This window comes from Botryllus schlosseri, chromosome 9 (genome assembly GCF_051294905.1).
Source record: "Botryllus schlosseri isolate E-star chromosome 9, Bs_hap1, whole genome shotgun sequence".
Taxonomy (NCBI): Eukaryota; Metazoa; Chordata; class Ascidiacea; order Stolidobranchia; family Styelidae; genus Botryllus; species Botryllus schlosseri.
In genome coordinates this window covers 25,526,814-25,543,821 of record NC_137244.1, presented here as the reverse complement: position 1 = coordinate 25,543,821, position 17,008 = coordinate 25,526,814, and the positions used below count along the sequence as shown (strand labels likewise).

The 17,008-nt window shown below is 41.7% G+C and overlaps 1 long non-coding RNA gene across 1 annotated transcript; it reads right to left on the bottom strand.

Moving 5' to 3' along the window:
• Positions 1–2,128: 2,128 nt before the first annotated feature.
• On the bottom strand, positions 2,129–6,935 carry LOC145446873 (uncharacterized). The gene is made up of 3 exons (XR_013917376.1): positions 6,786–6,935; positions 3,325–4,500; positions 2,129–3,287 (listed from the first exon to the last, which is right to left on the bottom strand). It is a non-coding gene; the product is annotated as an uncharacterized LOC145446873 (long non-coding RNA).
• Between the last annotated feature and the right edge of the window lie 10,073 nt (positions 6,936–17,008).

Genomic DNA, 17,008 nt, shown 5'->3' with positions numbered 1-17,008 from the left:
GAAACTAACCTAAAAACCAAGCCCTATACGCAACCATTGCGCGTAAATCATCGACGCACAATATCAATGCAACGCCGCGTAGAGGTGATGGAAACAAAGCGGGCTGGAAGAACAATCGAAACAGATCCGTATTATGTGACGAATACACACCTCTCCATCACCAGGCCGGATCGCCAAATCCAACAGCATGATCAAAAGGTAAGTACCAGAATAACCACTTCAATTTCATCAGGAGATGGCACATCTGGACCAACAACAATTGATCCGAGGGACAATACGGCGATCTTGTCGTCAACTACCAACAGACAAGCTCTGCCGATCGGATCAGGAAACACAGAACTAAAGATGACGATTTTCAATGAACACAGCACATCGCAGAACACCGTAAATGGCGAACTGATCCAAAGTCAGTATGCATGTCTGTCGTATTCCTATTAATATATGTTATTTACAAAAGGTACTGCAATAACGGGTCTAAAAAATATTTTAGAGGTGTTGCACGACGAAATAACCAAAAATCGCGTGGCAGGACAAACTATACTGTTAATAGAGAGATAAGTAATAAAGATATTTCTCGATAGTATTAGGCGGGGGCCGAGAGAAGTAAACGCGGGGTTATGGACCGGAGTTCTGAGCGTAAAATATAGTTGGGCCTTTGCGACTAACAAAATGACCCATGACGCCAGAAATAGGCACAGTGTTCGAACGTACTTTCAAAATAACCGGCCTTTAGGACAATTTCACAAAGATATGTATTCTACTTAGGGCGAAGATAATAAGTTTGATGAACAACAAACCCGTAGTCAAAGAAGGGTTGGGGCCCGAAATCACCGCCTTTTGAAATGCGGAGCCCCGTGCTTTCGCAATTGCCGCTCGGGCGCAGGCACCCGATTGCAGTTAGATAGGACGCATGATCGGTGTTGCGCGCGTCTGATTGGGGAGTGGCATGTTGCCGATTAGCGTGATCGTCAGTGCAATTTGCAATGCACAATGTAACTGCGACAGTGACGGGATCTCCAGCTGAGAAGATTGCGAAATCGGATCGCTCTGGTCGATTTTTTTCGGCTTGTTTTGATGTTTAGGAACGAATAATTGAGTTTACCTAAATTGATGATGCTGATTCCGAAATTGCTGTCGGGATTCACTCATCAGGACACAATTTTTTTTTTCCTCAGAAAAGTCGAATAAAAATTTAGTAACTAATTACGTAATGGCAGGGGGTGACTTCGTATTCGTGATCAGCGTACGGAAATGGACTTAATAGTCATTGTTTGGGCCAGAAAACGGAAATGAGGTCGACCAGCGTCATCAATTGCCGCGGGCTCGCTGCGCGACTTGCCACGTCTCCAACAAACCTAGTTCCGCTGGCTTGATGAATCACATATACAATGGGCCCGGTGTGCACTATACTATCGGTCGGCGTACACAATCGCATCTGCATTATGCCTGACACGGTAGATGTATCATCACTTATGGCCTAGCTTCATCTCTAGTCTAACTGTCGAGCCTCGTACCTAGAATGAGTTGGCTCCTGTATCTCGATGACTCGGAGCCAATGCCGTTAGGTGTGTGAGGAATGATTAAAGAGTTACGTCGCGAAACTAAATGATATCGAATGTCCGCAAACATGTGCAACGCGTGGGTACATGGGTAATTGATTTCCGCCAACACTTGAACATAACCATCAGAAGATACGTGTTGTATAAGACAAAAGGTTGGAAGCACCTGAAAATGCCGTTATTATATCACATACTCCATAAAAACTCGGACATTGTGACTTGCACAAATCGTCGTTGAGGATACTAAATACGCGTTGATAGGCGATGGTATTTAATTATTCATGACAGATCAGAGAGTTGCTAATTAGTAGCACTCCCGGACTCGTCGACAAGATTATTATGCGCGTGAAATCGTCAACACGAGTGGATTGTATAATCTTTATTTACGCATGTACTTAACCATAACGAAGTGAGGCTATATTGATGAGCCAACTATCCAAATCACGAAGGGGAAGTCACAATCAGCCTCTTGCGTAGGTTTAAAGATGAGTTTCAATCACGTTTAGGTCCCACAAGCTACATGTTATATATACCGTGATACATTTTTCAATCTACCAGTGGCATAAATATCGAGTCTTCTCGGGTATATTATGCCCGTCACCAACGGAATCCATAATTCTAATATTTCCCGTTATTAAGAGCTGGGAAGAAATTTGCGCATCACCTTTTATAGTTGCTGGGGCTTTCACTCCGTGGTTCAGCCGAACACCAGTCAAGTGAAATAGGCTCAAGTGAGTCGCCAATACTTTGGAAGAATAATTTGGTTAAACGCATTACAGTAAATTTCCGTATCGATACATAGGGGGTTTACATACCCTGAAGTGTTCCGTCACTTTTTGTGATGTGAACTTGGTCGGTCGCGAGTCAATGACCGTGAAGGTGTAACTTGGGTTTAGCCTCGTGTGTACTCAAACTACGGGTATATAACGAAATCTGATATGCAAAGCAAGACTAAAGGGCAGCAACTGTTTTGTCGCTCTGGTAATGACAGTTCGAATGGATATTTTTATACTATAATTGTGATATCGGAAGTATGGATTTGATTGCTGTGAAGATGCAGATTATATCATCAAAAGCTTAAGGGTATTGTCATACTAAATTCTCCTTGACAGATCGAACCATAAATATGAGCCGAAAGCTGCATGCCAGTTGCTGGCTAGGCCGATTTACTGAACAATTTAAACAGCTGCCAAATATTGAATAACATAGCAGTATAGATATGAAAGTAACTAGAAAGGTACGGGAAAATGCTACAGCCCTTGATATTTTTTTTAAATAACATTACCCCTATTTAGCCTCTTTCGCGCGATACAATCATTGTCTCGTTATGTGACCTTGTGCTACTTCTGATTTGTATTCGTATTACGCCCATGCGTTAAGCTACCCTATATTTCGTACTAATTACGCATGTTGTGGCTGAAATTTAGAATTTGAGATTCAGCGAAAGCACGAGTGGCCCATCTCAGTATACGGTAATCGTAAATTACAATAGGATTTGGCGATTATAGCTATTATTCATTCATTGTCAATGTGGCACACGAATCAATACAAAGAATGTTAATTTGTCGCTGAAGCTATAGCCGTAGGCGAATTTACCTAATTAAGTCTGGTCCATAAAGGCTGAACAATGCTACATTGCAACAAAGCAGTGTTGGGATGACTTGACTTGACTCGAGTCACTTTACTGGCTTGCCTTGACTTGACTTGGCTCGACTTGACTCGAGTCGCCTCCAAAAATCGGGTGGCTTGACTTGACTCGAGTCACCTTTGGGAATCGATTGGCTTGACTTGACTCGGGTCAAAATGTGCAATGACTCGGGATGACTCGTGACTCGAGGGTAGTGGCTTGATCCCAGCACTGCAACAAGGTGAATGGGCCTGTGCAAGAATCCTTAAAGATACGAACAACAATAAAGTGGGCAAAACCACGCGTTCCAATTGATAGTTCACCCTCGAAAGACAATACCCTATACAACCTATAGCTTACTTCAGCAGATGGGTGCTCACTTCTTATACGGTGAGCAGCATTATGATTCGGCTGAATTTTCCACAAGGATACATTTAGCAGTGCACACTTGTCGCATCCCTGTTCATTCATCCGGGTTCCTGACCGACACAGATTTCACACTCCAAGGGTCAAGTTTTGAAAAATCAAAGCACAAAACTAATTTTTTTAAAAGGGAGAAAATCTTCATAGTTGCATGTAAGAACGGTGCAGTATTTGATCACACCTACTAGTATGGGTGTGAGAGACAAGTGTAATGCCCTAAAGGCATGATGACTTGATAATACGCCCTGCACTAGGAAATAAATTACGTAAACACACTGTTGCCGTCTACAGCGTGTCATTAAAACAAACAAAAAAATCAAACGCTGACAAGCGACACCGAGGGAGTGCGATCGTATAAAACAGACAAGGGTTAATAACATAATAATGGTAGCATACGAGAAAGTGTAATTCTAATCAGGGCTTTGGAATAGCCGTAGGTTTGATTTGCTCCGGCTCCGGAGCTTTCTTCGATCGTAGATTGGCTACGGCTCCGGGCCGCATTGTCGCCGCTGCTCCAGCTCCAGCTCTGAAAACTATGAAAGGGGCCTGTCTATATCAGGGTTGTGTATACCATATGTGACCCGCGAGAAGGTTTGAATAGCGCGCGAGCTAACTTTCAATATATTATCGAAATTCTGTTGTATTATCAAAATTGAATGGCTCAGATTGTGGGCTCGCAGGGCCAGCCAAAAATATAGTCGGCGTGGCCGCGACACTTGGATGATGATGACTAAAATGTCAATTCATACGCATTGGCAGATCGAGGATCCAGCAGTCACATTTTTTGTAAATCGTCGTACATTGCAATAGACTAAAAAAGTGGTGAAATCGTTCTTCATGCTTCACGTGTTTAGTTGTCACATGATTTCTTTCTCTGTAGACTGCCCTTATCTGAAAATGAAAAAGTGACGGATTTAGCCGATTAGCAATTGCGAGAGAGGGTATATTCGCGTTTGCGCTCACAGAAAGATTGTCAACGATGAAATATAGGCACAAAAGGATTATCGCATTTTAGCGGAAATCTTCGATATCGAGATGTCCGGATGCCGAATAGTCCTGTCCTTGCAAACTGAGCCCAGCGGGCGGTAGACAGTCGACCCGCAATATACCATGTAATAATAATATTACCTTTGAAAGTATTACGCGCTTTGCGCGGCTAGTGGGTAACGCACTCGTTCGTCAATTTCATGTGGGCCTTCAACCGAGAAAGGTTGGCCATCTCTAGTTCAATTGATTATTAATCTACCCGTAAGTTGGTTATCTATAGTAATCTGGAGTCTGTTGGCCGTCAGTAACATCGGATGCGGCAACGGTACATGGGTGCCGCTGTGCCGGCTTGTGGCGATATAATGAATACTTGTCAGTTGTCGCTAACATCATAGTTGCACTGGTACCCACTTTGCTTCGTGCCAATGCTGTGCAGTATACAGCATTAAAATTCTGATGCGGCGTTTTAACACTGGCACTGTGCTCGTTAACGTAAGCCATACAGCTCAATTCAATCTTAAATGTACGGTTATTATTCAACTGTAACTGTAGTAAGAGCAATATGGGCGAGTATAACCACGTGATCAATGGGAATTCGATTTGTACCAATTGGCCGGTGATTTGACGTTCGATATTGGTGCGCTCGTTACCAGTCCATTCGGTGTCGATCGGGGTTATCGGAATGTAATATTTTTCCGTGGAAACGAATCGAATAATCGAATTAAACACTGTGTCATGATCAATGCACATTGCGTCATGCCCATAACAAATTAACTATGCAGAATGCACGTTGCACGTTTACAAGTTTACGAAACAAACGATTGCAAGTTGGAAATCACGTATCAAATCAGAAGTTTGTCTCCAACAATAAAATACCATGTGTTTTCGGGATATTCTTCTGCTATCCCCTATTTACGCTCGAAAATCCTTATAGGAGTGAATGACGATGTTACACAGTAATGAATTCCAATTAGTATACATTAGGGATGGTGTGAACGTGAGGTTTACGTTCGTGTTCTGTGTGTGAACCTCGGAAATTTAGAGGTTCGCGTTCACAACAGAACCTTGGTAGGTTCTGCACTGTGAACCCTCTTGGTAAATTTTAATTTGCACTTCATTATAAGATCTTTGGTTCAAATTTATTGCATTTCAACTGCGGGTCACTCGATGCATGGCGCTGGCAGCATAAAAAATCAACCCTAAACGAGCATGCACCCTGACAACCTTAAAAGTTTTACTGGCTTTTTTGTTACCAAAGATTTCTCGAAATATCCAGATTTCCGTTTGTGAATATTTAGTGACTCTCTGCTGTGAGCTTGACCCGCAATCACACAACATCACGAGCGATATACATAGTCAACGAATGATGGTTATTCAACCAATCAATGACATTGATATCGTTTTTTAATGTAAAAAAAAAAAATCGAGCGGGCGTACGGGGTCAATCTCGACTTCATGTCTTTACTGTATCAATAGAACCAAATCCGTGCGATTAAGGTACTGGCTACTGCTATATAACTTGTTGTTTATGTTATCGGTAGCGAGTATAAAACCCCGTTTACACTCTGCTCAATATCAATGTAGCAATGTTGGTTGGTTGGCATTTGCGCGATGTTGCGGACTCGCTAACTAACAGGCGTCAAGCGTTTTAAGTATTTTGTATTTAGGGTTTGGGACCTGATGTCTATTAGGCGAATACCACGCACTGGGCGAAATTAGTTACATATACCACACCGGGCGACGATAGTACAAATGGAAAAAACAACGACCCGTGAGAATTGTAAAGCTATAGAATTTCAACGCTATAGAACCGCAAGACTTTATAGAAATTGAACACCATTGAGGGTCCCTGAAGATAAATGCAATGAATGGTGAATGCAAGGAAATATGAGCGTAAAAACGCACATATGCGTGTTTCCGCGTCATGGGTGGTGTCGAAATGCCAATTAAAACCAGATCAATTTTCACACTACTGTCTATATCCCGCCTGTTGCCGGGGTAACTGATCAGCGTTACCGTTGGGATTGCATTTGGATCAGGCGTTATTTTGAAACACCTTGTTTAAAACGTATTTTAAACGGCGTTTTTTTTTGGAAGGGTGTCTTTTGAAATATTATGTCTTCAGTCTAATGTTGTGCGCCATTATCGGGAAAATATCAAATACTAAACACTAATTGTGTAAGACAAACCTGTGGTATGAATCAACGGACGATTGGTGTGCGTCTTGAGGTGGCTCCCGATCTTTCCTGATCCTGCTCTGGGAGCCCAAGGCAAGTGGAATTGTTGCAGCGGACTTTGCGTGGAGAGTATGCTAAAAAAAATTGATAGCGGTCAGTAAAGGGTAATTCTGAGCTAAAAACAATTTCGTTGTATGAGCTAAGATGCTATTATGTAAAGTATACTAAGAAGATGTCCAACTCAAAACACTGAGGCAGTTAAATAATCGGATTCTTTATGACTGATCGCAGCGCGCACGCGGCAATAGTCGCCAATTCATCACGTCAACGACAGGCCTCCCCAATCGCACATATAGTATGCCATGTACACAAGATACAAATGCTTTCGCGATCGGTCGCATCTTCAGCAGGCCTGGTACGCACGACTTAATCTTTGGCCTGACCTATCACGCTTGTCATGGACCTCGTGTACAAGATATAGTGTCGATAGCCGAAACTATCGCTCTGCCGGCCTTGCGAGCTTTGGCTGCTATCTGCTATCGTTCAAAGAACATGCCGCTGATTGAGTAATGATCGTTTAATAACTGCATCGCAAATACGCAATGATAGCACACCCTAAAATCGCAACTACTCGCCCATTGAGACGCAGAACAAGTAATATACATGGGTGCAGGCCTTTCTAAAATTTGCATGCTATTTTAAGGGTGCGTATTAAACATGGGGGCGTATCATACACAAAGCAGACACTGCATGTTTATCGACTTTCGTTTGGTGTGGGCCAGACATGGGGTGATCGTGATTAGTAATCGTAGTCGATTGCGACGATTGCAGCATTTCCAAGTATTCGTAATCGCAGTCGATTACATTCGAAAAAGATCCGAAGTAATCGCAATCGTAATCGACTGCTTCACATATCTAATCGATTTCTTTGTGAAGGAACGATTACTTTTCGTTTGTGCAGTGCCCATGACATAATAACTGAACTATGAACATTCATGAGCAACGAAGAGTGTGATTTAAAACAGGATTTGGATAGCAGAAATGTCGGGTTTTCAAACGCCTCTATACTCATTATTGCGTCACCAGTATTAGCTTGGTTCTTAATTGCGTAACGAATTATCCGCACGTAGTAATAGATATTCGATGTAAATAATGTAGTACTGTGATTGTAAGGACACCCGCTGTGGATGATGTCACTGCACTGATCATTACTCTGCACACGCCACTACCTCGCAGCAGGATAATAATCACCACACGACCTAGTTTCGAATAGTAACGTATATGTACAAATTGTACATTGTACAATGTATAGATGTTTTGTTATGCTTAGGTAAACGCAATCTGACCGTAGCTGATTGGCGAGCGGTAGGCCTATTTGCGTATACAATGGACAACGATTTGAAATTTTGTACCCGTCAAATTAAACATGACAATTTCCACATCGAAGCATTAAAACCAGGCTGCTGATAAAAAAAATCATAACCGAGCCGTTATTTTCCGTTACTCGTATAACGGCAGATCGAAATATAAGTGGATTGCGGTCAGAAGTTGGTGTTTACCTTATCATATTCTCATACGGCCCCATACTTAAAACGGGCAACAATTGTTCTTTCGCAATTTTATACTCATCATTCGGATATGCCACTAGCCATCCGCTTACACATCATGTTAGCGTGGATTTCAGCTAGAATCAGTACCAAACAGCACTTCGCCACCGCCATTCTCGCAAATGGTGATCTTGTGCTCCCCATCAGGCGATCAATAAAGCTTGTGGCGGGCGAAGTCCCCCTGAACCCACTTAAAGGCCGGGCTTTTCATAAGAACTGGAAAACACGATTTGATGCGATGGATCCGCTGTGAATTTGCTGTCAAGTCGCGCCAGGCGCGAATATTTAGGCACATAATTTACGACTATAACTTTATTGTATGTTGTTAATTCGTGACCTCCTGTCTGCTATATAGTCAGCAGATACTGGAGTCGCCCAAACGTAGCGGACGAAAAGAAAACTAAACCAAAAACTTTTGTGAGACGCACCAAAAATTGTCATTTATGCACGTGGTTCATCATTTTCCTCAGTAAGTGCCCCCGGTGGCATTTGTATTGTGGGGCTGAGATTGAGAAGACTATTCTTCGCAACCATCCAGCGCGGCTATGGACAATGGACAAATACACAATGTTTCGGCCAATGTAGCATGTGTTGTTGTGTTGCGGCGCGGTATCGGCTGGCACCGAAATGCCAATTTCTGTGGGAATCATGTCATGGTATATTATGTCATTCAAAATGATAGACGTTTTGTGGCATGTCCGCAGAGATAAAAGAAACTTAAGCAGAGAAAAGCCTACTTGTGTGCTCCGAAGGGGTAGCAGTGCTTCGTCAGTGACCACCTCTGTAAGATTGTGGTTGCTGCTATACGCATTCCGGTAGTTTGCCTGTGCCGTAAGCCAAAAGAGTTCGAAACCACTGTGGTAGTGTGCCGTGAACTATTTTTAATTTTCAAAGTGTGCCGTGAGGTCAGGAGGGTTGAGAACCACTGAGCTAGGGAAATGTTATCGAAGCAGTTTTTTTCAGAGAATGTATGATATCTTGAACCTTTGTCACCCAATATTTGTTATGAATATCGAATCCTGTTTAAAATCCGGTTCATATGGCAGTTTCAGAATCCGGCTCCGACTCCTGAATCGAACTGTGACTATCTCTGCGTAGGAAGAGGGGCGAGAAAGAATAAAAATATATATTAGTTCATTTCTCATCCATGCAAATCAATGTTACACATTATAACGATGCAGTTGAATGGAAGATAAGTTGGTAAGCCCCGTATAGGCTGGAGGCTCGATGTATCAGTAACATCAAAGGCATCACAGAAACATAACTTACTAGCAGAAGTCGTTACTTTCTGTAATGAAATACGAGATCGCTTCATGTTCCTGAGCAGTTAAGCAGTATACACACCGCCAAATATGCGTGCTCAATAAGCATAGAAAACTCGCGGTCATGCCTTTACTACTGTTCATAATAGCCGATAATTCGGGCAGATGGGCTACTTAGCAATTTCCTAGTAACATCCGCTCGACTGAGGACACAACCGACAACCGGGTATCCGTATGCAGGTGGACTCGCACTCGGCGAGCCATGCTTATACCATGATCTATGACCGAATTCAAATTCGTGCGTTTTTTCTGAATCCTTTCTTGCGTCAGTTGGTGCATGGTAGCCGGAGAAAATTTTTTGTTGGCTGCTGAATAGCTGGGAGTGCAGATAGAACTCTTTTGCTGTGATTGGGTATGTGAAATTAATATACAAATGAATTGAATTCATGCCGATGTTGGGTGTGGAAAGGAACTATTGCGTAATTGGAGAGGGTAATTTTTACCCGTATAGTAAGATGGAACTCTATATTACCTGGCTAAAATTCTTGTAGGGATTGTGTAATTGAAGAATAGTGGTGCTAAAATGAAGGAACTTGCAACGGTGGATTTAATACCTAAGCATGAATCCACGAACTGGGACAATCTACGGAGTATTTATTACTCCATGGACAGTTGGGATTTAGGAACATATGAAACGTGGGACGAGAGAATGGACCTTAAAAACCACGTGTGGGATATGATTTCAAACCGAAATGATTGGTGTAAAAGACGCGACGATGGGCTCTTGACAAGAGTGTCATTGTACGATGAAATATCCCAGAGAACATTGGATATAATGTGCCATATATTGGATGATATTTTGGAACTAAGAAGCATTGATTCATATGATGCAGGCAGGCGCATAATGATTTACGAACTAATTCGGGGCGTGGTTATTAAGGCGACGGATATAAAAGTTTCGAAGAATTGTTACAAAACACTCCATAGCTGCAACACGCAGGAAGGGGTCGAAGAATGGTCATGTCAACACGATCTTGGTATAATAGGTCATTCAATGGTAGATCACGAACGGATTGCCAAGATAAGAGAATTGACTTTACGCCCTGCACCTGTAGAAGGAGCAAGTGTTGATATTGATGCGATGGTACCTCAAAACATTTTGTACATTGGCCCGCGCGATTGTATATGTGATAGTGAATGTGACTGTATACAAATAGGAACGCCATATGAATTGAGATGATATCTGCAATCGGTATCAAGTTTTGGATCGCTTGAAGCAGGAATGCTTGATGTTTACAAATAAGACCAGAACTCACCTGAGGTTTGGAATTTGAAAATTAAAATAACGCGAGACATTTTTAGGTCTGGAAATCATAATGTGATCAGTGTTGGTCCAGATTAGTTGCACTGGGCCATGGATAGTGTCCTGAATGAATTAACCTTATGTACAGATTGAATGCTGTGTGATAAATAGTCAGATATTATGACTTGAGTCAGGGTTTGACTCGGTTTAATTTAAGTCACCCTTTTTCTCGTGGTTTAGTTTGTCTTGACCAAATTTCGAAGATGTGGGTCGATGATTGGCTGGATCGCGGCGCCTTGTGTAATTTCTGAATTGTGTACCCTGTGAGGACCAGTCCATTATTGAATGATCGCGCGCTTATTGTATCACAAATGAGTTGAATTACCTTGTCTACATGGTGATAAAGTGATATAGCATGCTGGTAAGGTGCCTTGATTCTATAAGAAGCTAATTCACTCAACGGACTGGTAGTGTTTAGACTGCCAGACAAGCCGGGACAACTAAATTAATAAGGCTATAGCTGATAGGGAATTAGGACAAACGTAATAATTCGGCATCCCTGTCTAGCTAAACTTAACGGAAAAAGAATTTGAGTCAGAATGCAGTGTAACTGGAGAATAGCTCTGAAGTAGAAGCTGTATTCTTGTATTTCATTTATTATATACACGGATTTATTATACCGATACACAAAATTTATGTTAAGTTCCAGAAAGTAAAGGACATTGTATTGTGATTGAATCGCTAAATGTGACCCTGAAATAACATCTCGGGGACTACGGATAGTTCAATTACTCGAATGCAAGCTGCTCAATTTCCACCTTATATACAAAAATGAATTTTAGAATAAGTATAGAACATGTTTTGTCTTCAGTGATAGTCTGCTTTACATTTATTGTCTGTTACACAAAATGTTTATATTAATTCGGAGGGTACAAATGCAATTAGGTTCGCTCATTGTAGTGAATGATTTGTTTTAACGCCACAATCATTTACGAGACTAGTGTGGTCCAATTGCGATCGCTCGTCGACCCGAATAATCGTCATAAGAAGGAGAAGATAGTAACAAAAAGCGGATAACATTCCCAGACCCCCTGCCCCGTGAAAAATCACCCTATTTTCATTATGAAATGTTTTTGCTAGTCTACTAATTATATTTGAGTTTCTAATTTACTTATATTTTTTCCCTTTTTATTTGGTCCTCGCTACAGTCGGCTCCGCGAAATATTAGTGATATAACTATGAGACATCAAAGTGTTTTAAATTGCTGCTTATGTATTATGTGTATATATATATTAAATTTTTTTGAAATCGCGATCGTGACGGACGCACAATACATCAAGAATTTTTTCATAAGGATATGAAATTTACTATTATTGACTATATCTAAATCGCAAATGTAAATATATGTAGAAGACATTCTCCCATCCCTACCTCTCGGCACCCCTCTCACTCGATGGATACCAATGGCACCGCTTGGCACTTACCAAATGGTAAGAGGTGTTTTCCTTTTGAGTGTCTGACGGTTTATATTAATGGGGAAAATTAAGCCTATCAGGTGCTCACGTGATGGCGTAATGTAAGTAAATGATGAGCACGTCTCTCGGCACTTCCTATCCAGTATAACACTTTGGTTAACTATGGCAGGACCTCGCCTCCCAGTTGACACGTTGTAAGTGTGCTGAAAAGAATGTGACTGTTGACGATCCCTGTCAAAAAAGGGGGGAAGGCTGGGGTGGAGAGATATATTAAAATGTGTATATACGCGCATTGCATCATAGTATAATACCCACCAAGAAAAAAATCTTAAAAATGAAAACCCATTGCGAACAAAATTATAAAATCAATGGATTCCAAAACATGTACATAATATATAAAAAATTACGAAAGCGAAAATCCAAGATAAAAGTTATACGGGGTATAAAATCATTTTCACAAAAAAATTATAAAACAATAAAAAATGCCTTTGTGGGGGGCAATGGGTTTCTAGGCTTTTACTAGGTTGCTTCATTTTGGGCGCTATCAGTGGCTGTTTATTTATTCAGCCGGTGTTGCGCTCAAATGTGAGCTGCCGAGAACTGTCACCGCACATAATACATGCAGGCGGTTGACCGCAAGAGCGCTACTGTATGAATTGTGCAACGCAAAAATTCAACTCGTGTTAAGTGTAACACGGGGAAGTAGTTTAAATGGACACGCGTCATGTGTCGTGTGTACCATGAGGAAGTAGTTGGAATGGACTTGGGCTCGGACCCTAATGAGAATGCTTGACAAACCAAAAGGTGGAAAGATATTAGAAGCGTTGCGTCGAACAAGATGGCAACAAAAAGGGCAATATCCACAATGGATGTTAATCGGTACCTCGGTGGTAGACCCCGGAGAAGACCGAAATATATTCCAAAAGTTTAAGGCTACTATTGTAATCAATAGTCATCGGTACCTCGGTGGTAGACCCTGGAGAAGACCGAAATATATTCCAAAAGTTTAAGGCTACTATTGTAATCAATAGTCATCGGTACCTCCGTGGTAGACCCTGGAGAAGACCGAAATATATTCCAAAAGTTTAAGGCTACTATTGTAATCAATAGTCATCGGTACCTCGGTGCTAGACCCTGGAGAAGACCGACAAATATTCCAAAACGTTAAGGCTTACTAAAATTGATACATCCGTACCTTGATGTTAGATCCTGGATAAGACGGACAGATTTTCCAAAACGATTAGGGCCACTATAATTAATATATATCGGTACCTCGGTGCTAGACCCTGGAGAAGACCGACAAATATTCCAAAACGTTAAGGCTTACTAAAATTGATATATCCGTACCTTGATTCTAGATCTTGGATAAGACGGACATATTTTCAAAAATGTTAAGAACGATATCCACAATGGATACAGCTCCGTACCTTGATATTAGATCCTGGGTAAGACGGACAGATTTTACAAAACGTTTAGGGCACTACCATAACGATTTACAACGTAGCTACGTCGTAAATGGCTATGGAAATACATAAGTTGAATAAAAATGAACATTATAACCGGAAATAATAGGCCTATAACATTAGGAATACCTCAAGCCAGTACTGCTAAAATAAAGACCTTAGAAAAGTAACCCATGGTTGAACTTGTCCACACATTCGTTTTTCGAAACTGATGTGTCGATGATTGAGTATGACATTAGAATAAGACCCGCCTTGTTTGCACATTCGTTTCACGAAATGGATGTGTCTTACGAGTGCACTTATGGCACCATGATCAGTACGTGCATGCGAATTATTGTATTGTGACAACGTTACGATAGCAAATGACGCGAAATTCTGATATGTGTGTGTTTTAATGTTCTCTCTGTGCGCATCGAGTGTATCTAAAACTTGTATGACAAGAAGAGCGTCTGGAAAACATGCCGAGAACTTAATGACTTGCTCTCAATAAGACCATAATAAGACTGGGTGGAGTGATGAAATGGCATGAGAATATCGAGATGGACTGGACATTCTATTGGCATTAAAAAAACGACTTGGTGGTACCAACTCTAAAATTTCTATTCGACAGTCCCGAATGACTGCTCCCCTCGATAGAATCTAGGGCTTAATGAAGTGAAATAGAAGAGATAAGAAGAAATCCGGCGCTTAAAATCACTGCTCAGCAAGGACCAGTGAACCAAAGGTTGGAATGTGCCGAACAATGCCCGCCAAAGCTCACGTTAAAGATAACGAAGAAAGGAGACGACCAAGACGACTGCAAAATCAAGGAAAGATACGCAGAAGAATCGTTTCATTATCAAGGGAGTTGAAGAAATCGGGTTCGAAATGGATGCACGAGACGAAAGTACCCAAACGTACGGTTGCCAAATATGTCCTGGACATACCATGATGGAGATCGGAGAAGATGCGTTTGACGAACAACGACATGAATCAATCTGCGGCATGATGACGAGACGCATGAGTCATAACAGGACATTGGTATTTTCATGTGAGGGTTACTTTGATGTCATATTGCATAGTGACGCCATTTTGTTCAAGCACTGCCTTTACTGTATCTTTGATCAATACCATCAGGTTGCTTTAAAATGGCGCTAACATTTTATGTCGTAGATATGTGTATGGGTCAGTGAACATTTATTATGTGAATAATTGGTTGTTACCACAGTAATATGATAGCGAGTACTATGCCTGTAGGCTTTAATTAGGCGTTATACACCGACCACGCCCTATATTAGTGTCGGGACCCTTCACCCTAGCGGGATAGAAGTTTAGGATTAGAAATGGTTAGGGATTTCTCCAGAAACCCGTGAAAGGGGCCATGGGTGTCTAACAGTGCTCAAGTAAGCAGCACCTTGTTAAGGGTAGTATCGCACGTGCATTTTAATCGGCATATGATCATTTTAATTGGGTCGACGATGCGACGTCCTTAATGTTAGAACCTCCCGGGGTTACGCGTTATAACTAGCTACGCACCCTTAGACTAAGCTAGGAACCTCTACCTTATTGGAGCATGTGTAGAGTTAAAGATTCGTGGTAAATCAAATCTATTGTTTGTGAGACACGGTACATACGAATGAATAAAAAGCTTATACACACCGATACTAAAGGAACCCAGAGATATAACAGAAAACATTAGTTCGTGCATGACTATTGTGATTGAATGGTGTACAATGTAGCGATATGTCATGCATGAACTTTACGGCAGGACAGGCCGTCACATGCATTATGTGTGTAAACTAACCTTGGAGCTGCTTTACGGCAGGACAGGCCGTCACATGCATTATATGTGTAAACAAACCTATGAGCTATTTTTCGGCTGGAAAGGCCGTCACATTAGTTATGTGTTAACAAACCCTGAAAGATACCACTTCGGCAGGAAAGGCCGTCGCATAGTTTATATGCGAAAACAAACCTTGGAGTATTTAAAATACATTTTATCGTGCATGAATACGAATAGGTTTAAGCTTTATCTTGTGTTATAATTGATGGATATTCTATATGCCAATATTAACCGAGTTTTGCTTAAATACCTCATTCTGTCTGCATGATAATGATTGGAGTATTTGGTTGTATTAAAGGCCTAATTACACGTTATATAAGGCTAGTTTAGAACTCTGGACCTAAGGGTCATTGTCTGATGCTGAAAGATACCACTACTGCAACCACTGCTACTTCAATCAACGTCCACGGACGTCGTCTGGACAGTACAGTGCAATAAAAGGTCAATTCTTCGCCGTGAAGTGATCCGAACCAAGTGTAGACGACTCGCATACCATTCGTTATGGAGCTGCACTATAAAGACACAAATGGAGGCACCACTGGGATACTTCCGGTGTAAAAACATTGACCTTTTGATGTTCTCAAGGACGACCCTCGTGAGAATTGTGCTCCATGTGACGGTAGTCACTTCTGTTATATCTCTGCTTATAATATTGGCATCGATCTACGCACACCTTGCGTCGGTATTCTATCCTACGAAGACTCCTGAAGGTCTCTCTGACGACGTCACTACAACGACCGAACTACTACATGTCCCACATAACGGATTTGCTGTGGTAATCACCAACAGAACTGACCCGGTTATCTTCATAAGACATTCCGTACCCACGACGCAAGGACGAGTGATCGGGGACAACACAACCACGTCCGTGAGTAATTTACCTCAGAACGGTACTTACCCTGGCCAGTAAAAGGCACGGAACTAATATACAGACAATCAAAATTTACATAAATTATGCGAAGTATGCTAAAATTTTTTAGGAAGAAGAAAAAGAAGCTGTCAGAGGCGGCTGACGAGCTCGAGCAGGGTATCAAGCTGCTGAAAGCAACGCAAAAACGCCATGAAGACGTCAGACAACAAGAAAGACAGCTGGCAAAAGACGTGGCTGATCAAACAAAGGTACTAAAAGAAGTCAAATCAACTCTGCCCGAGACAAAAAAAGGGCTGGAAAAGGCCAAGAAAGAAGGCAGGCGAGCTCAAGTCCACCTCAAAGCAGTATGCGATGCCACTTCGAAGGTCAGCGGGAAAGTCTCCACTGAAGTCCTCAGTGAGATCTTGAAATCAGAATTTGAGCTGGGCAAAG